The sequence below is a fragment of the Rhea pennata genome, chromosome 5 (genome assembly GCF_028389875.1).
Source record: "Rhea pennata isolate bPtePen1 chromosome 5, bPtePen1.pri, whole genome shotgun sequence".
Lineage (NCBI taxonomy): Eukaryota > Metazoa > Chordata > Aves > Rheiformes > Rheidae > Rhea > Rhea pennata.
The window spans coordinates 21,738,896-21,760,766 of NC_084667.1; the positions used below are offsets into that span (position 1 = coordinate 21,738,896).

The 21,871-nt window shown below is 38.0% G+C and overlaps 1 protein-coding gene across 2 annotated transcripts in view; it reads left to right on the plus strand.

The window, feature by feature from the left end:
* The first annotated feature begins 19,448 nt into the window (after positions 1-19,448).
* LRRC4C (leucine rich repeat containing 4C) overlaps positions 19,449-21,871 on the plus strand; it is a 99,528-nt gene continuing 97,105 nt past the window's right edge. Inside the window, exon 1 of one of the 2 annotated variants that reach the window (XM_062577039.1) lies at positions 19,449-20,440. The gene's annotated coding sequence lies outside the window, so the exon portion shown is untranslated. The remainder of the gene's footprint in view (positions 20,441-21,871) is intronic. The other variant, XM_062577040.1, reaches the window with a different exon arrangement.

Below are 21,871 nucleotides of genomic sequence, written 5' to 3' on the forward strand. Positions count from 1 at the left end.
AGTTTCTATGAAGAAGTTTTTTTGTAAGTGCAGATTGTGTTAATAATTTGGGTATTGAGGTTATTGAATGGGTTTACAGTTTCAACTCCATGTGCAAAGCTTCGCAGCTTTGAAAGGTACAAAACATGAATTCTCACTCTTTTCAAGTACAGATATAAACATAATTGATATTCTAGTTCATCTCCTTATTTTTCTTTTTGATTTTGTAGTTAATCTGGGGTGAAATAAAAATGCTTTTTTCTAATATTCCTACTAACACCAAACTTGAAAAAAATTGTTTCATAGGCAATGGCTCATTTTGTTTGATCTGTAATAGAAAGTTGTATTTTGTCCTGGACTTCAGAGTTTTTTAAATTTTCAGTGGAACTTTAAAAACGAGGAATTGCATAGGATGGCATAAAACATAAAGAAGGTCTAAAAAACTGGCATTTGAGAAAGGATCATAACTGAAAGCAGCAGTTGTAACTTGAAAGCAATTTTAAAGAAGAGAAGTATAAGGGAGAGAAATAGAGGTAGGATGAAAGTTTTCAGCACATGAAAAGTTGGAGTTGTGGACAGGATAAGTAATAGGTTTACACTACAGCAAGATGCTTCATGTTTAACACTGGGAATCACTTTCTAATAAAGAGACAAACACTGGAGTGAAAGATTGTGGAGTATCTGTCACTGAGGTCTTTCTGAGCAAGTTACAAAAAAAAAGGCTATCAGAAAAGATAACAGTTGAGCCTATGAGAGAGGTAGAGTAGTAAACAATCTGCTAAAGGCTCTAAGTTTTTGCATTTTAAACACAAAATACGAGAGATGGGTTCTAGATCCAAGGTAAAGTCTATTTTGACAATCCAACCTCAAACTTACTTCATTTCTAAGTTTTAGTATTTCTTTTTATATTGCATAAGGTATGAACCTGTTCTTAGTTTTGAAATTTTGAACAGACTGGTTTATACAGCTTCTCTTGCTTTGAAATGATAATATATTACTGAAATGATAAAATATTACTGCTTTTTACAGCCTCTCTTCAGACTCTTACAGTGTAAAACTGCAGTGATTTTCTCATAGATGCAAGACTGCCTTGTTTTCCTTAAAGTGGCAATAATAGGATAAATTAATTAAAGTGGTGTCTTAAACTAATGATGATCACTTTCGAGAGGCAAATTAACTGTTTATGGTCATGTGGGACCAGTCTATAAGAATGAAGTGCAAGAACAGCACAGCGCCACTCAGATATTCTGAAGCTTTTGCCAAGAGAAATGATTTTTTTTTTTTCTTTTCCCTTGTGACTCAGTTTAGGCAAATCATTAGAGCACGGCCAGTCCAACAAGTGGGCTTGTGCAGATCGGGGCTGTTTCACCTTTTCTAGTGATGATGGAGCTATTTTTAAGATTCATAAATTCAAAGGTAGGTTGTCCTTTTGCACACAGGGAAACAACTACACATCTCTGAGACATCCAGTAGATGTGTTTTCCCCCGAGGGCCAGGTCTTGTTCATTTGAGCGGCAGCTGACGTGCACAGTAATATGCTGAATTAAGTGAAGGGCTAAATGAAGCAATTAAATCTGTTCTTTTCGAAACAATGGTGGTACCAAGCACCATTTAGAACTGCTGGATATTGGTCCTTTTTTGTATGCAAGTCAGAGCAGGAGAAGCAACTGTGATCAGAGAACGCTTATCTGTGTCCCTTCTTCCAGCGCCTTCAGCTCGTGTTATGTAAATCCATGTAACTTCAGCATTTGCATTTCCCACTGGGAAATTTTGGGGATCCTAGGAAGGACTCGTTCTTATCTGCCTAGCCATGTTTTACTGAGATTGCCACACAGCTTTATGACTGTTACAAGATTCATGACCGTGCTTCCTATTTCGGGGTATGTGTCAAAGGACTGTCCCTTGCCGTTAGCTACAACAGAATCTCACGTAGCCGAGAGTCTGTGATACCGTCAGAGCACAAATTTCCTAGGCCTGATTCCAGAGTTAAATTCTGCTGGCTTTCCAGCTGTAAGGAAGCAGGCAAAATTCTACCTAAATGTTTCAGCCAAAGTCAAAATATCCCAGGAAGAGATTTTTACAGGGCAGCTCTCACTTGGGTCAGCGTGGTACAGATTGCAGTCTCCTATCTGCTAGATGGGTTGGGATGTCTGTGTGTGTGTCTGTGTGTCTGATTGCTACGCGCTGTGTGTGCTGGGAAGTGTAGTCTTTAGTGGGCTTGGTTCCATAGCAGCAAAGAGAGTGACTGCAATCTGTTTTACCCTAACAAGATGTGGCCCTGAGACCTTGCAAAATAACCGTGCAGCTTTTAACAGTGTTGCTGATACAATTGCTTTGTTTTCAGTCTCTGAACTCGTGGCAAGTTCATGTGACATTTGTATTTCTTCATTTTGTCTTGTTTCCAGAAGCATGAGGATGATTCCAGGATGAATTGGTTTATGTGTATCAGAATTTAACACAAGATAAAGCTGGAAAATGCAGAAAATGCATACATGCAATAAGTATGCTTTTTGATTTTGAGGTCGTACAAATGGAAGTGGCTGGAAAGGCTTTTTTCTGCTGCAAATGCTATTTCATAGAAGCATACTGGTTTTCATGAAAATTTCATTGGAATGGTTATTGAGGGCAAGGGGAAAATCAAGAGTTGACTCATTTATTTCCTGAGTTTACCTGGAATGGAGGACGACATGCGTATTCAACTATTTCTGTTAGCTGATTTGAACTGTGGACTTGAATTACAATAAAGGTCATTGTACAGTTTCTGAAAGTTTTTACATACATATTCTGAAAGCTAGGAAGTTTTTTTTCCCTTATCTAGCTTTCTAGCTTGCTGCTTTGAATGAAGCTGATTTTTTTTTTCCCTTCCTTTAACTCATGTGGATGTGAAGAACAATTAAGAGAGGTCAATTTATAATGATATTCATGCAAGTTAGTCTTGCCTATTTTCCCTTATCAATTGTGTTCTGGAGGAGGTCCATCACTGTGTTTTAGAGTTGGTGAATCTGTTTTCTGTAAGAACCAGTGTGCTTCTATGAAATAGCATTTACAGCAGAAAAAAAAATTCTGTTGTGTTTTTTTTTGTGTTTTTGCTTCACATGATAATTGTAATTCTATTAGATTTTTGAAGTTGTTATTATTTTGAGAGCTAAAAGCAAAGCATTCCACCACTAAGCAAGCTATTTAGTGTAAAAGATGTACAATCCAGTAACCATAATCAAAACCATACTTTACAGTCTCATAGCTGCTTTTCCATGGGTCTGTGACCATGTCTTACATGGGGGGGGGGGGACCAGCTATAGCTAGAAGTATATTGTGCTGTAGTTTCCATCAGTGTTCGCTTCAGTGCAGCCTGTACAGAGAAAGTCCCTTGATGAGACAACAGTAAATAAAAGAACTTCTGAGAGGTCTTCATAATCTACACTTGTTCTTGTAAACAGATGATTAAAAAGGAAACAATCAGGTCTCCTTTTGCTCTGGATTTCTAATCAGTTGGTTCTATTTCAGTTTCCTTAATGCTTTGATAATGCTGGCAGGCAGCACAGAAAAAGTTTGGCAGAGGGAGACATCTCTATTGCTTGTCTGAACTTTGGCACAAGAATGACAGTTGTCGGGAAATACCTGGATTCATGTGCTGATCCGTAATGGAGTTTTCATGTCTTCTGATAATTTTGTTTTCTCTTCTCTCATATGAAGCCTGTTAAATTTTATCAGCATCTCGAAGTTACTTTCTCTAGATCAATATTTAGAGCCATATTGGCAGGAAAAAACAGTCTAATTCTGCTTGTAAAAAGCAGACAAAATAGGTGTGTGTCTGTGTGTACACAAATATATATGTATATGTAAAATAAGTAGGCATAAGCATAGCTAAGAGTCATTTTATGCAAGGGAATAGAATAATTCAACTTTTCTCATGAAGATAATTCCAATAAAGTCATTATGTGTACTTTCCTGAGCAAGTAAAGTAGGAACTGGCTCTTAATGGTTAGAAATGTCTGAGAATTAGTCTTTAGCACACATTTGCCCTCCTCTTTCATTAGAGATGCATAATGCTTAGCCACAGACAGGAGTCTCTTACATTTGCTTCATGTGTCACCTGAAAGCAGAATATAAAGAAAGATAACTTCAGTAAATCTAACTCCTAGAATATGAATATTCTAAAATTACCTATGACTAAATATTAGCTTCTATCATCTTGTTTTTATTGAATCTGTGGCTTTCTCCAATACAAAAGAAACACATTCGCTCTTACATATCAGTATGTTAGAGGAACCTTTAAAAATTTTAATCAAGATAATAAAGAATTGCTGCATTGCATTTTCCATGAAACTACTTCTTAGCTTGAATTCCTGTAATTCCTAGATCTTATATGATAACAATACAAATTTGTGCATACCAGATTAGGCCAGTTTCATCTAGAATGATCCAAGATAATCCAAAACAGAAAATACATCTGCTTCTACATGGTTAAGCAATGCTTATATGTTACCAGTTATATTGTATGTTTAAAGTCTGGAATTTGAGATGAACTTTTCTAGTTTCTAACTTCGTTTCCAATATTGAATGTGTCTAGGACACCTGACCATCACAAGGAACAGCAGGATATCAATAAAACTCTCAAAATAACCAGATGTCTCTCAACACCTAGTCAATAACTTTGCATCGTGCTCATCGCTTCTATTAGGCGCACTAACACTGATGAGATACTGAAGTTATAAAGATGTTACCTGTTCGTGCTTAATTCCTTCCTCCCTCATTTTCTGTTTTTAGAGTTACCTCTTTAGCATTTTCATTCTAGGTTAACAATTGTAATTGTAATTATAAAACATTTCTAGTGCATGGATTAGCATAGTTGATGCTGCTTTTTCCTCTGATATGTAGCAGGTTCCCATTTTATAGACCTTATACAGACACTGTATACCAGCCTTGCAGTTGCAAACTCTGCAGCAAGGACAGAAAAGAATAGCAGTTGCAAGCTAATGCATTCCTGCAACATTCCTAGTCTCACAGCTAGTTCACATACTTCACATTAATAGCAATAATAGTAATAATAAAAATACTATGAAGGTGGTTAAATACAGGTTGATGCGAGAGGCTGTCGAATCTTGGAGGTATTTAAGGCTTGACTGTACTTGGTCCTGAGCTGACTGATGTAATTAGACCTGTCTGGAGGTTGAGGTTAGACTAAATGATCCCTGGAGGACCCTTCCAACCTATAGTTCTCTGACTCCATGATTTTTGTGCCTTGTAAAGATAAAGAAAAAAGAATGAATGAGAATGCTGTAGATAGTGTCACGTGCAGAAATAAAATAATTTCTTCCTTGTTCTTTGTCTTTAACCTGGTGGTGTGGCTATACTGTGCTCAAATTGAATTAGGTTTAATTAAACTTTGACTTTTTAACAGTCTGTGTTAGAGAAAGCGTTATTTTGGCTTCTCTTGTATCAATAACGGACTCCGTAATGAGAACCTGTGCGGGACAGAATTAATTCTGCTTGTGAGAAAAAGGCATTTTTAGTATGTGTCAGTAGCTTTTACTGCTTTTCTTCCTTCGGTGGTCATGGTCGTTGTCCAGTAAGCATGTGCGTATAATTTCATATCAACAACATTGATACACAGTTTCTATGCAGTGACAAGGATTATATTCCTAAGGATTATTACTCTTTTATTTTTTCCATAAAACATGTAAAGCTGTTTTTCTATCGTGCCAAATTTTGCTCAAAATCACTGGATAATAGTTCTGAATGTTATCAAAAATAAGCATAGATGATGCAGGGTCCACTGAAAGAACTGATTTTGTTGATGCAAGTATTAATGTGTAAATGTTTCCTAGTTTTTGATTTGACATTCATCATGTCCTTCCTACCACATCTTTGTCAAGCAGCAGCACTGTCTTAAATTGTTCTCTTACTGTTGCGCTCAAAGTATTCAGTAAAGTAGGAAATGGTCATTCTATGAGGGACATGCTTTGTGCTGCTTAGGTTATTAAGTTCCTGATCAAATTAAGTAGTTTAGTTCTAGTAGTTTAGTTTAGTAGTTTAGATACCAAGTAGTAGTCCCTTGGTATCACTATCTTTTGTACAATGATAATATGTTTTGGTGACCTGGTTGAATTCCACTTACTGTTTTACCTACTAAAATTTTAAAACAGATTTAACAGGATTATCAGTTTTTATGTTTTTGTGAAATGTTTGTGTGATGCAGCTGTGAATCATTTACCAGAAGTTATGCCCACCTTACAGGTGGGCACATTTCAGTGATCTGGGAAATGGTTACTATCTGACCATTTTAAATGCACTGTGATAATGTGACTTGCATAAATATAACTCTTTGTTACTGTTCTTAATTTAAAGAAAATAAAGTTACAGGTTTTTTAAATATTATAATATCACTAACAAATTGTTGTTATTGATAGGCAGGCACGATCATTAACTCCTTTTAGTCAGTAGCTCCCCGGGAAATGCTCTGTACCTCAATCATTATTGCTTAAATGTTACTCTAACAAAGAGGATTACAGTATGATTTAATGTAATTTCTCTTGTATCCTGTTATCCACAGTATTCTAAAAGAAGCACATTAGCATGAGTGAAGTGTAGATGAGGTTAGAAAGTGCTGAGAGCAGCTGCTAGAAGCAAGAAGGTCTCACGCCGGGCTGGTTGCAATGGCATTGAAATAGTGTTTCCTGACCTGATAATTATGTTTGAGAATTATTTCTCTGAATTGCTGCTAAACTCTGACTTTGAGGTTTTCTATCCTTTACTCCCAGTCAGAAGATTATAAGGAAAAAAAGAACATAGCAAAACCCTAAACAGAGACAGCTGCTGTATTATGGGAGAAAGGAGAGAGAGAGAGAGAAGCAGAAAAACTGGAGGAGATATGTTAACGTAACAATCTGCTTAAGGACAGAGGGAGGAAAGAGAATTTGCTTATTGTAATTTCATTTTCCGCAAATACTTGAGGAAGCAAATTTTAATGGAAATAACAGATATAAAGCTTTGTTCGTACAAGCTAATTTTCAAAGCTGTAAAAGCACTCTTTAAATTATTTATTCACATAATGTGAGGTTTTTTTGTTCAAGAGTTTCACATTTCTTTCTTTCTCTCCAGCTGACCCCTCTTCTGGCCTTTCGTATGTGCATGTGCCTTTTTTTAAAAAACAAAAACAAACAAAAAAAAAAAAAAAAAAAAAAAAACACTTGTGTCTGACCTCCTTACTTCCTCTGACTTACTGTTTTATGCTCTTCCTGGGTGATTTTAAATTTTTATACCTATGCCACCTCTGACCCTGCAGCTCCTGTCTTGTTATTAACCTCCCTCCGCATAGTGCTGCGTGGACGCTCCTGCTCAGACAGCTGTTTGCACTTTGTACAGATCACCTTCTCGGAGACTGGCAAGACGTGGCTGAGCAGTATTAAGGGAATGCTGTACGTACTGAATTTGGCCTTTACAAATAGGTCTCGATGGATAATGAATGAATTTTGTTGATGGTTAGTAACCAGTTGATGCACAGTAATGTGCCACAGCTGTGAGCAGGTAGAGCTTCCCTCTCGCTTCGAGCTCCATGCCCGTGCTGCCGTGTGACGGGGGCTGGGAGATGCTTGTATACTCGCTCTCGTTTAACCAAAGCAGAAACCCTTGCCAGTCTAGAGCTTAGCATACCAGGTCTTCATCAGCATGACTGCCCTACAAACGCTCCATCTGAATGCCTTGCCAGATCAAATCCCAGAGGTAGGCATGCGTATAGTACCAAGTGAGTCCAGAACAAACATCAGTTGGTTTATTAAAGGTGAAGTATGCAAGATGCAGGTGTTTGACACTTTCTGTGGCAAGATAAGGAGGTAGAATCTCAGCTAGTCTATATTAGTTTGTTCTTCAAATGAATTTGAATATGTGAGTGTAGTGGTTAGTGTTTTCTGTTTGCATAGACTCGCCCCAGCTATTTTTTCCTATTGACCAGGCTTACTGACTGACTCATAATCCTGCTATACACTGCCTCCCACCTAATACCATAGTGACAAGCTGCTGGTTTTCTTTCAAAGCAAGTGAGAAATACAAATAAGTCTTTTGAAAAATGGTATCACCACAAATATCTTGGCATGATTAAGTTGACATGAATGCTGCTGACCCGTTAAAAAAAAGAAAAAAGAAACCCTCTGAAGTACATATTACACACATAGCACATGTGTTATTTTCTGTTATATTAATTAAAAAAAAAAAAAAAAAAACACTGTTCTTGTTTGAAAGGGTTATAAAGATGGACTGGTATGAGAGTTGCATAATTAACTCAGACAAAAATGGTAAACTACGGTGGCTTTCAACCTACATGTTTAAGCACCTGAATCCTACTTCAAGTCTATCCTGGAGGTCTTATTTTTAGAATGAATTCTTTTGGTGATGTTTGGTGTTGTTGTGACTGTATAATTTAGCGAAAGAAAAGGTTATGCTGAAGAATTTCAGCAAGCTGAAATGACTCTCATGAAATTTACTCTCCTGAGTAAAATGCATGATTTTAATGGGAGCAGGGCCTCTGTGCTGAGAACCTGGCGGAAAGTCTGGTGCTGTTGGGTTCCAGGACCTCTCTCATCTCAGGATGTTCTTTTGTGTTTTTCATAACCACATACCCTGTGATAACCACAAACCACTTTTTTTTTTAAATAGATATTAAAGAAATTAGTTGTATTTGTGTTTTAGAGGTCACTGTGGTTTGAAAAATTCTTTTGTGAATATAGGCTTTCCAGCAATAATGTTGAAGATAAATCTTGTCATCTGCAAGCTATTTTAAGTGTTACATTGTCATGATAAACATGTATGACCCTAGATAAGTTTAAAGTATGTGTATCTGTTTTGGAAGGGAGCAACAAACTGATTATTGATTCTTGTGTCCATAGTAGTGAAAATGAAAAACATCTATTTCAATGCAATTTCATTATTTTAGTACCTATTTGAATATCTAAGAGAATGGTATGGGGAAACACTTTTTATGTTGAAAATATGAATTTGCAAGCATTTATTTTTGTGTGGTTTTACTTTCCTAAGGGTGAAATAACTATCAAGAGGAAAAAATAAAAATACAATACTTTCTTCACTAATTATCAAAATAGGATGTTATGAATGTTTTTATTTTAAAATTGTGTTTAAACATCATGTTTTTGGTGAAAGCTTTTAATACAAAATTAAAAACAGCTTTATACCTCTGCTTTTAGGAGAGATTGCATTAGCTTCATACTTTGAACCAAATATCATACTGGTCTTTTCAGGAAAAGAAAATCTGAAAAGTGTAGTATGTGTACTATAAGACCACAGATGGTTTACTCCTTCCTCTGAGTCTATGTTTGCAGATACAGATTTATTAAATTAATTTTCCAAAACTGATAATTAATTTTAATTGCCTCACCTTTGGATAGTCCATTTTAAATAGGATGGATTAGCAAAAATTGCTAGGCTTGCATTTAATAATCAGGCCTACTTGAAGCATTTTAAATCAAAGCTCCCAACCCTGCCTGCTTTTCACCAAAAAATATTTGTTAGCAAATTTTGGAAAATTTGCAAACTTTGGTCTAGAATTCTGTTTTTTGGAGTACTACTGATTGTTCATAGGCTATCAGGAGTATGTACTGTGAGAGATGCCGATATTTCTCATTTCTTACATGATAACTAATTGTTTTAGCATGTTGAAGGCAATTCCCACCTGTATGGACAAGGTTGTGAAAAGCAAATACAGCAGTGAGGAAATGAAGTTTTGGTCTAAGCTGGGGGAAGATGTGAGGAGACAGCAATTCCTTATTTTTTCTGTTCTTTTTATTACTACAAGTGCTGACCAAATCCAGACTTCTGTTTTCCCAGACAATCTCATAACTGTGATATGCAGCCTTTAAAATAGTGTTTCACACCTTGCAGGTATTTTTGCGATCTTCATTATCAGAGATAATCCCCTTAACAGGCAGCTATTTCCTAGATCTTGGAAGATCAGATCTGATTCTGTAAGTTAGGTTTCAATGTAAAACTGTACTATACAGATTGAAAAACGTTTGCAGAGAGGGAAGGAAAACTGATTCTAAAAGTATCAGTAGTACTAAAAAGTATTTAATAAAAAATGTGTATATATTTAATATTAAAATATAGTTTCTCATATAAACAAATATTATTTATATTTAATTTATGTGTAAATATAATTTAATATGTACATGCACATTTAATATTTTATGTAAATACAAATATCCAAAGCTTAAACATATGTTTTAAAGAATCAATATTCGTTTCATCAAAATCTTGCAGGGCTTTTTACATTCTTAGTAGAAGTTGTAAAATACCATCAGTAAAGAAAGAATCATTCTCATCCACAGTTTCCTTTTAGAACTTCTCATAGAATACTATCCTAATGAGGAAAAAGATAGAGATTCATATTAAACATTTCCTCTTATTGCCTCCAAAATATAGATTTACATTTTCTCTTCTTGTAAGCTTTCCAGGGCTTAGGTGATTGAAGTGTAAAGCGATTTTCAGGGTAAGTCTCAGTAACATTGCACTGCTAACATCATTGCTGAGTATTAGAAAACTGCAGTGTGTGTGTGTGTACATATATGTGCGCATATATATATATATATGCACATATATATATAAATAAATCTACCTATCTATCAATCAACCTATCTACCTATTTATGTATAGGGAAAAGAAAGTAAAACATCCAATTATGGAAAAACTGTCCTTAATTCTTCCCGGAAGGACAAATGTTTTTCAATTGTATTTACTCTCAAAGAGCATTATGCAACTGAAATGCATCTGGACTATTCTTCCACTTACACTGCTTTAGGAACAAATGTGGAACTACTTCCTATGGAATGATCCTGCCTGCACGCTCTTCAGAAGTGATGCCGTACTGCAGGAGACAGACCATCGGTCTGTTCTGCAGTGGCAGTAGCTGAGTTAATTCTGAAGAATGTCAAGCAGCTCATTACTGTGTGCAGTTTTTTCATTTGCCTCTTTAAGATGATACTGAAGGAAGATTAGGTGTTTCAGGTGTCATATGTTCTTTAAACTATGTACAGTTTTAATGGGAATGTGGGGATAGAAGTGAGAGATGAATACTGAAGGAGAAATTCCAGAGAACTCAAGGTGAAGGTTGGTCTTTTAACCATCTTATGCTGTATTTCAGAGCACTTACATGCATAAATATGGTGCCTCCTGCCTTAATTCATTGCTAGGTCCTAAATTGTTCCCTCAATTTTTAATCTGCCCTTATTCAAGCCCACATCAATCAATATCATACAGCATTCAGAGATCTTAAATTATTTAATATCAGGTATGGACTGCTAGGGTATGGAGAAGAATGAGAAAGTATGTTTTTTGTTGTTGTTGTTGTTTTTTGTTTTGTTTTTTCCCCTCCTGCCACCTTATTTTCTTACTTGCATTGCATGGTGTGGTGCATCACATCATGTACTCGCATGGTTGTGAAACTGTTTATGCTCCCTAGTCACACTAGTGCTGTTTTTTGTGCAACAACCAGTTTAACACACTTAGTAAGTACTATTTCCATTTTACAGGTAAGGTGACTGATGCATAGAGAAATCAAATGACCTACCTTGAGATCATACAAGCAGTCTGGAAATGTTGTCCCAGTGAATCCTGGCTATAACTTTTGATGTCCTCATCACTGGCCACACTCCTGCAAGAACTGATTGTAAGAAAACAGATTATGTATATACCATAGGCATTATAGAACTGCCATCTGTTTGAATGTAGATAAATCTAAAAAAGATTCTGTTTGTTTTGAGAGGTCAAGAATAAGCCAACTGTAATTAAAAAAAAAAGTATAAAAAATTCTCTATAAAGTATGTGTTTTTTCATATTGACCAGAAAGGATTAAGTGGAAATTTGTCTGATGTATAAAAATTATGATCAGATTTTGGTATCAGAACAAGCTGAAGATATAGTTGAAAGTAACTTATTTAGAAAGCTTTAAGTATCTGAAAATAAGTGTTGAAGTTATTTTCTTAACTACTCTAATTTCTAACAGCTTTCAGCTGTGAAAATGTAAAAAGAATATATAACATAGCACCTAATGCAGAGCTATAAGGAACAGTTATTTATGCTATGAACATTTTTTTTCATTTTGGCAGTGATCTCTGTCAGTGATCTCTCTATATATACCCATTCTGTAGAAAGCCAGAGCTCTTTGGCATCTTGCATACTTAAAGCAAGGCATTATCCTTTCCTGCTGAACAAAATTTAGAATTTTGTTATGTTACTTTTTCCTTGGCTCAGAGGCTAAGCTGTTTGGAGGCCTTTTTCCCCAAACTTCATTTCGCTCTGTATTTATGCTAAATATGAGAAAAAGGCAGAGCAATATGGCTGCTAGGTTGTTTCTTGTTAATGTTTTGAAACATTATATAGTCAAGGTTGTGTTCTTAGTAAATGCAAATTGTATTTTCCAGTCACCATAACTTCATAGGAGAAGAAATTAAGATGTCTGATACATTCATCTCTATGTCAGGGGATCATATTTTTGCTATTTAAAATCCACCCCCCCCCCCCAAAAAAAAAAAAAAAAAAAAAAATACTGTCACACTGTAAAGATATTATTTCCAAAGTAAGGCATTGTTCATCTTTGAGTCTAGTTGTGTTCTTAAGTTTTACATTCCTAAAAATCCAGTTTAAAAGAAAAAAAGATATCCATTATTTTTTATTTTACTGATATTTCCAAAACCAGATGCATGCTAGATGGGACATGAATATAAAATGAAGGATCCTGCTCTGCTCTCATTTGCACCTGCATTATTCTGGAGAGAGTACACTGAAGTCAAAGTTATTCTTCTCTGTGGAGTGAATTTACAACACTTTGATGCCAGTGGCACTCTGTCCTAGGCACAAGAGAATTTGTCTAGAATTAAATTCTAGGGCTGAAATTAATGTTATAGAAAAATGGCAGGCTTTGGGCTATTTTTCAGGGCTGTTTTAGAGTGAAAGCATTTGACATTGTTCCAACCTGTTTTGTGAGTTAGTAGTTTTATGCTAAATGCAGTAGTTTGTTAATGAAAATTAACTGATGTTCATTCAGTCAACAATTTTTGTATTTTATAGGAAGTTGGAAAAAAAGTCAATTCCAGGATTTGAAACTGAAATAGAAAAATAGACTTTTTTGTTGTTTTTGCTTTTAGTATTACATAGCTTTTGTTCTGTGGTAGGGTTACTACTGAGGGTTACTACTGTAGATGAAGATTATACTTTGCAATTTTGTTTTCATCGTAGCAAAAGGATTTTGCCATGTACTTCTTCCTAATTTAGACTAATTGCTCTAAGTAACATTGGACTAAGTTGTGGAGAAAAGAATATTGAAAGGAGCTATGGTGTCACCACCACAGGAGAGATTAAGCACGCCCTGTATTACAAGGAGCACCACCAAAGTCTACTTCTAGCCAGAAGAATATGAGTTAAGAGTGATCTTAAATAAAAGCAAGCCTGTGTGAGGGTGCGCATATTGTGGGGAGTTGTTTGTGACACAGAAGCAGAAAAAGCTTGTCCTTCATTCTCTTGGGAGTAACTGCAGCAATAAACTTAGAGTAAGCATGAGTGTTCGTCTTGGATGGAGACGCTGAGCAGACAGCATCTTTACAGACAGGTTCGGATTGGAAGTTAAAATTTAAAATCACATGAAAAAAAGATACTCTGCAAAAACATGGCCTTATTCAAGCCAGTAAATTTTGCCATTGACTGTTGGGTACAAAGGAAAACTTTACTTTTTTTAATATACAGTTGCTTTTCTACAGCTGTATGTACTCTTAAGGTTAACTATTCCGTTAGCTCTTAGGTACCCTCAAGTCATGCTAAAATAAACTTAAAAGTGATTACTAATGCTAAAGCATAAGCCTTAGTTAGGAAATAGGGGCATAACTTCTCAGAGATTCTAACACTGTATATATAGGCCTTAGAATTGAAGTACGAGAGTCCAAAGAGCAAACTGAGGAAAAGTTTAACTTCTTTTTATTAGTAGTGTATCTTTTTCATTTTTTCCAATGCAGAATTTGCTTTGGAAAAAGATCTCTGCTAATTCTCTGTGGATACTAGGTACGTAGCTCTCCTAGGCACACAGGTGAATAAGAAGTTTAGTGCGCACAAGGAGACATTTTGACCAAATTATTATAAGACTTCTTTCTTTTCTTTCTAGAAAGAATTATTCTAAAAGCAATTATATTATGAATTGTTTGCATCTGTTATGATGGGAACAGTGCCAGATCTGGATCCATAGAACAGCGGGTTTTTCTAGACAGCAAATTGCCTTTCAGTAGTAGATTGTTACCTTCAAATATGTTCTTAACAGAAATCTGTAGTACTTTTTTCTAAGCTTGTTCTGTTGAGCCAACTGGACAATAAAAATACAAAAATGCTGAGCATATACTTTCTTCCAAATGGAATCAAATTAACAAAAGACAATGTTCAGTTCCATCTTTACCAGAAGAAATAGATTTCTCATATTATAGGTTGGATTATGATGGGTTCATTAAATAGTCACTTGAACTTCCTGAATGTCAAAAGCACATATGCTTTATATTATTCAGATCTTCCTGAAAGGAGGATAATCTCTGGGGAAGGTGGACTCTGAAAGTCCCTTCCAACTTCAATCATTCTGTAATTCTGTAATCTTTTCTTTTACTTCTTTCAAGCCTCTGTGACCAAACTGAAAGTACCTCAAAACAAAGCTTCACACTAGAATTGTAAACATCAGAAGAAAAATATGTAAAACGAATAAATGAAGGAGCATTATAGCTCCTAATTTCAAAGGTTGTGCGTCTGATTTTAGGTTTATTCATACTAAAAGAAATGTTCAATAATCAGCAAAATCAGACACACATAAAACTGCGTGTACCATGAGCTTTGATTACATTATGAAAATTGGTCTCCCTGTGAGAATATATATAATATAATATTTTATACACTCTGAGATTTTTAGCATCTCTCTTGAATCCCTAAATTAATTAGAGAGCTTGATCTTAGATCCATGTAGACAAAAGTAAGTTTGTCAGCATTTTTTGTTCCTTTTTGAAAGTAGCAAGCCGTAAGAGGATTCAAGTACTGTTTCCATATGCAAACAACTTCTTGTCAGCAATGTTTAATAAAATAGGAAGAATAATGTGTTCCACAGCTTCCTTCACAATTTCTTCATGTTTATTTTAAAAGGCAGGCAGGACTGTCATTGGTTCAGAATAAATAACTTTGAAACTACTTTTACTTTGTATTATCAAAATGATCTGCTTTCACTTTTTTCCTTAAACTTTGTTAGTGTTTATTCAATTTTAAGGTTTCTCTGTGCAGTGGACCTCTACTCTTTCTTTATCTGCAAGTCAGAATTTGCTTCTCTTACAGTTTAATCATATTTCTCTTCTACCAAATGACTGACAACTCCAACGCTCTAGCCTTTTACATTAGGCTTTCTCAGTGCTTATCACATGTACGAGTTCAGTTCTTTAGCTGGCATCATCTGTCAGTTAGGAAAAGGTGCATTAGGCCACTGTCTTGTCATCTGCGTTTGCCGCGTAAACGTTTGCCGGCGCGTACACTTGAGTTTTGTTATCGCCCCCGTCCTCGAGATGAGGCAAAGTTGTCCCATTAGGTGAAAAACAAAGTTAGTTCCCTCGAGAGACTGCAGTGTCGTCTCCATCGCTCACCCTTTGGACTGCAGGTGTTCCCAGTCCGTAAGCGGAAGGAGCCCCAGGGACCTGTGCCGCGTGGTCGGGCTCTTGTCCCGGGAACTCCCCAGGTCAGGACCCGGACGGGAGGCCCCAGGGTAGTTCCTGCCCCTCACCTTGTTGGTGCTTGTACAACGCTGCACGAAGATGGGCTCATGTTGTAAAGCATACGCTGCTTTTATGTTTAATATCCGCATGTCCCGGATTGGATTGGCTTTGCGAACGAATGTGCTAGGAGCTGTATTTCTTGCCCCTAAAACCTGCAGAAAAAATTCAAAGGCTGTTAAACAGCACACAGTGCACTGCAGGATAAAGTCACCCAAACAGTTCTGTCCAGTCATAATCACACTCTTTTAGCATTGGACAAGCGGATGATTTATTGTGATAATACTTGAATCTTTGTTTTAAATAGGCTTGACACATAGCTGAGACTCATGCTTGAAAATCAGATAATACAATTTTAGTTTGCATTTGGTTTAATAAAAGGACAATTGCCTTTTCATATAGCATGTAGTATCCTCTCATAAATATCACAAATTAGATGCCTTTAAAGTTATGCTCTGAGTAGCTGATCATTCTATTTTCTGTGCTTATTAGACATACACAAACCGTAATTGTTATATTAAAAATAACAAACATTAGAAGAAAAATTATGTTGTAGCCTACAGCACATCACAATCTTGATTATACTAATTTTGTGTTTAGTCATATTGATGTCAGCAAGTGCATTATCTTCATATATATATATATGTGTGTGTATATATATATATATGCACACACAAACACCATTTATTTAGCTATTGACATCCATTAGAAATTTGTATTTTGATGCCATTAGAAAGGCATTAAAAACCATAAAATAAGCAAATTTCTTGCAAAAGTGTAAATGAATATTAATTTGTATCCACAGTGTGTATTCTGTTAACTATTGCAGGTGCTTGTGTCTTAATCTGATTAGATCTGCAAAAGCTGAAAATCTTCTGTTTATAATGCCTTATAATGCCCATTTTTTTAATTCAGTTGTACAAACCTTCACATTTCCTCACAGGCTCCTTAATACTAGTGGGAAAATGTTCAGGCACATTTTTAAAGAAACAGTGGAGCAGACATTTATTAGGCTGTGATATTTTTAATACTTCTGGGAAAAGACTTTTTTTTTTTTTTTCTAATTTTAAGTAGTAGAAAGAAAAGACTCAAAATATGTGTAGCCCCAAAATATATCAGTGGCATCAATGAATCAGGTGCAAAATAAGCTTGCCAACTGAGAAAGCAATTGCTACTTGTCAGCAGCTTCATCCTTTTTTTCTTTTCTTTTTTTTTTTTTTTTTTTTTTTTCTTTTTTTTTCCAGCATTCTTGAAAGACCTTTCCATTTGGGTTCTTTGTTATTACTGCACGTTGGGTCTTTCATCCCCCCGAGGTAACCTGTGCTTGCCATTGTGTTCAGGGAAAGTACGATCAGATGCTGACTGATATAACCATGATTAAGGACCCTGTTCCAACTCTGTAACTTGTATCCGGTAGAACATTTCTCACCAGAAAGCCTGCTGAGTCAGTAGGATAAATCTGAAAGTCAATGTTCATGATTCAGTAACTGTTGTTTGACTGAATTCAGCTAGCTTATGTATGTTATAATTTTAGAAAACACTTATGTTATGACATGTAACTTAAGATTTCCTTTTCAAGTATGTCAGTTTCACACCAAAGATGCAGGCTGCGGATGGCAAACGTTTTGGCTATTTTGGAGAGGACAGAGCAAAGAACAAGCTATATAGCGTTGCATGCAAAGAATAGCTTGAAGTTACTGCTTAATATATGAAGTGTGCTACAATTACCATGAAAGCGCCTGACTAATTCTTTTTTGGGGTTTGTGTGGAGGAGTTAGCTCTATAAATAATCTTTCTGATTTTGAGAGAGACAAATGCCGGCGTACATCATCCATATTCTGTTTCCCTTGATCCTGCAGAGGGTAGCATATCTAACTTTATATGTGGCAAAGTTTTCTGTAAAAAATTCTATTGAAATTCCCCAAAAATGAAAAGACGCTCAGAATCAGGTTTGTGCTTAACTAACTTGCATCTAAGCAAGTACATCTAATGTGTTTAGGTAAGCAGCTAGCAAGCCTGTCAGTATCTCACTAGTGAAATCAGAGACTGAGTTTAGAAGCCGAAGATCACTGTACTTCACTGCATCCCCAATCCTGAAAAATCTTGGCTGGAGGGCATCCTAATCAAGGGGTGGCCATAACACGTGAGCCTGGACGTTATATTGTTGTGTGCACGTCGCTTAATGACTCACTGCAAGTGTCACTTAAACCCACTGAAACCTTGCGGCAGTTCATCGAGTTTTTGTCCTGGAACATCTGCAAAACTGGAGTTTTAGGTAACTTTTATTTTAATACAAATTTTAAACAAGTATTTCAATAATTGGAAAAGTGATTATCCCTCTGTACAAATCACTTGTGCTTTTTTTCCTTTTTTTTTTTTTCTTTTTTCTTTGTTTTTGGTTTTTTGGTTTTTTTTTGGTTTGTTTTTTGTTTGTTTTTTTAAGTCCGTTTCACTTCGCTGCCAGTCCCTCCAAGCAGGTACCCGTGCATACGAGCTCACGTGTACCTTTTTGTGCAAACATAACGCTGCACCGTACGTGATTTCACTGCCCTTCCCTCCGCTTCGGTGGCTGGCCGCTACCCGCGATGCTCCGCCGGCGCCAGGCGGGCTTTGCGGCGCGCGAGCTTGGCGGTGGCTGCGCGGGCGCTGAGCCCTGCGGCGGCCGCGGAGGGGCCCCGGGGCGGCGCGGCGCGGCGCGGCCGGCAGGGGGCAGCAGCGCCACGCCGAGCGGCCGCCGCGGCCCGGGCGCCGGGCGCGGACGCCGAGGGCCGGTCGGGGCCGGGAGGTAACGGGGTGATCGCGCTTTAGTGCTCGGCAGCGGGGGAGGGAGCGAGGTGGGGCGGAAGGGGAGCCGCGAGGCTGGCCCTGGGACGCCGGCAGTGCTCGGGTGCCGCTGGGGAGCGGGGGAAGGCAGAGCGGCGGGGGAGCGGGGCTGCTCCCGGCGGCGGCGGCAGCAGCTGGTTGTGTGTGTGTGTGTGTGTATACATATATATATATATGTGTGTGTATACACACACACACATACAGGCGTGTGAACACGCGCGCACGGGCGGGTTCGAGCTGGAGCTGATGGCGGGGAGAAGGGGTTTCGGCTGTGCGTTGCAGGGTGAAACTCAAAACTGAAAGAAGCGGCAGCGCTCCTGGGAATGTGTCATCTCGGAAGGGAGGGAGGCAGGAAGAAAGGGGGGGAGATAGCTGGCATGTGGAAGAAGATGGGAGCCTAACTCACTGCTGTGCAGAAGGGAAATCCAACTTGTAGATCTGAAATACACGAGGCTGAGCTTGGAAATGCGATCGGACCTGCTCTTGAAATAGAGCGAGAGAGGAAAAGGGAGGCAGAGACTGGAGAGCTCTCATCCTTCTCCCCCTCTCTCTTTCCTGCTCTCCCCAACGAAGAAACAGAAGTTTATGCGCCTCAGTGCTGCTGGATCTTTATAGCTGCTGGACAAAAGATGGAGAGGAAGCTGGAATGAAGAGCGAAGGGAGCCCGGTGCTTGTGCAATTCACAGCTGAGAGGACAAATCACGCCTCCCCAGGGCTCTTCTGTGCCCCATCGGGGGAGTTTTAACATCAGAAAGATTTTCAGAAGTGGGGAGGGGGAGCAAAGGGGAGAGTGGGCGTCGAAAACACGCATCCCAAGTGTTTAAAAAATAACGAGGGGATGGATTTATTCTTGACAGCTGGTGGGATCCTTGATTTTTTTTTCTCCTCTCCCTCCCTCCTTCATTCCATTTAATGTGAGATTATGAAAACGCAGAGGAGTTGAAGGAAGGCAAAAGGATATAACGTGGAGTTTGAAGCGAGGAGAGGGTGCTGATGCTGTGGATTGCTGGCTTCTTGCTGAAATCAAAAATCCAATTGCGCACTGGGTTGTGATTGGAAATCTAATCAGGTCTTTGGAGAGGGGGGAGAGAGACTAAAAGTTTATTGTTTTGATACACGCAAATAAAAATTTAAATGCAAAAGGAAGTTCTCTGCTAACGGAGCTTGGGGGATAGGGAAAATCGAAGAATGGGAACCTCCGTTCTAACGTGGAGACGCACGGATTGGATAATTGATAGTGCAGCAAAGAAGGGGGAAGAAGAAAACTGCCTGGCAAGACCTGGATCTTAACAGTCACAACAAAATTACATTAAAAGAATACAGATGGAAGGTTCCTTAGAAAGAAATTCAGCCCTTTCTGCTCTCCAGAGAAAAACTAAATAGTGAGCAATGGAGAGCAGAGGAGCCAGAGAGGCAGAAAACCTCAGAAAAAAGAAACTAGGCAAAGGATCCACAGTGGAATGAAAAGTTTTGGAAAGGAGAAGGACCATTCGTTCTCTGCAAGGGTTTTGTTTTTTTCCTGTTGTTTTAAACCCCTCTTCTCCAGCAAAGGCAAAGATCAATGCTACTGCTACAGAAATTTTAAACCAGAAAAGTTGAAAACAACAGAGGAAAAAAGGGACAGAGAAGAAGGAAAAATTGCCAAAGGGGGAGAATTCAGCAGTGCTGGGTTGGATTGGCACCTGTATGGACTGAAAGTGATTGGAAATTGCCATTGGATATATTATATTTTTATTTTCCTTTCTTATTTTTAATTTTGGTTTGGTTGCTGAAATGAAATAGTTTTCCTAGCCCCTCCCCCACCCGGGTTTTTCATAACCACTCGGATTTCCAGCTGGATAGTCTTTGAGGATACAGTAAGTGCACTTTCCATTTTATTATTTGTTAGAAAAGAAAATATGCCCCATTGCCTCTCCTCTTTCTTCCTTCTCCCTTGTCACTTGGTTTGATCCCCCTACCTGACCCCCACTTAAAAAAAAAAAAAAATCTGATGCATTCTTAAGAACTGAATTTTGCTAATGTCTCGGGGAGGGGGAGGGGGGTCAGGAAGGGAGAGGGGAAGGAATAAGGACAGAAACAAAATCTCACAGCAGCTGAAATGTTCCTGTTAGTGAAACTCCAACCTTGGTAGGATGTTGCAGATGCCTGCCTTGTCTGCCTGTGGCTCTGTAGGGTTTGTAAATGTTCACTAGCAAAGAAATGTTTCTGAGAAAGCCCCTGCAGTGAGTGGTAGCGTGCTGTCTGATTGCCCAGTCTGTAGAGACTACTGCAACTTGCATAGAATTAGATGCGTGGAAGAGATTTATTTATTTATTTTGTAAGTGTTTAAAACAGAAGGGCTCCAATTTAAATCCTGGCAGCTAGTCTGACATTGCAGATCAATATGTTGTATTACCAGGAAAATTTTATAATCAGGCAGAGAGACAAAGCCGCTTTTGGTGCAAGCCGGGGGTAGGACAAGAGGTGGTAATGGATTTTGAGGAGGCAGTGCTTGGAGAAATGGTGTATTTTACACTGCATTGCTAAAAGCAAGTAGTAGCAGGCAGAGAGAGGGCATTCTGCTGTTGAAGGGGAGTTTTGAAAACTGCTGTACAAGCCACCCGTGCCCTCCAGATCTCCTAGAAATTCTCTGTGATTTTGTGGTGAATCCTGGATCCCCTAGGACTTCCCTAGCAGTTGAAGGAGATTGACTTGATTGACAAGCAGTGAGGATACTATGGTATTGGGGGGGGTTGTTATTATGATATTAAAAATAATAAAAAACAGCTTGTAGCTCATGGGGTTTACAGATTAGCAATTAGTAACAAATCAGTAAATGTCTGTCTGTCTTTCTGGAGAAATGTGATGTGGGGGTGTGGAATGAAGGCAAGATAACATGGTGTTTAAAATAGAGGTCCTTGTGTTCCTGTGGAGAAGAGTGCCACTTCCGTCCCCTCTCCTGGCATGACTGCTTACCTTGTAGATAGGGATTTTCTTCCTCTTTTTCCCCCTTCTGTCCTCTCTCACCTCCACCCTTCTCAACCTTGGCCTTCACATGTAGAGGCTCCAATTGAATGTCTTTATTAGGCCAAATTTCGTGGAGGAGGAGGGAAGGAAACACATAATTAAATGAACTGTTGGACAAATATGGATATTTTTTGGCAGGCAGGGTGCAGAAGTTGCTTTGCCATTCATTTTTACTTTACTCTAGCAGCAGTATTCTGGAGGAGGGGAAGGAAGCAGAGATGGAAAAGGTGTTGGTAGAGCTGGATCTTGATTTTAACATATTTTTCTGGCAGCATTTCCCT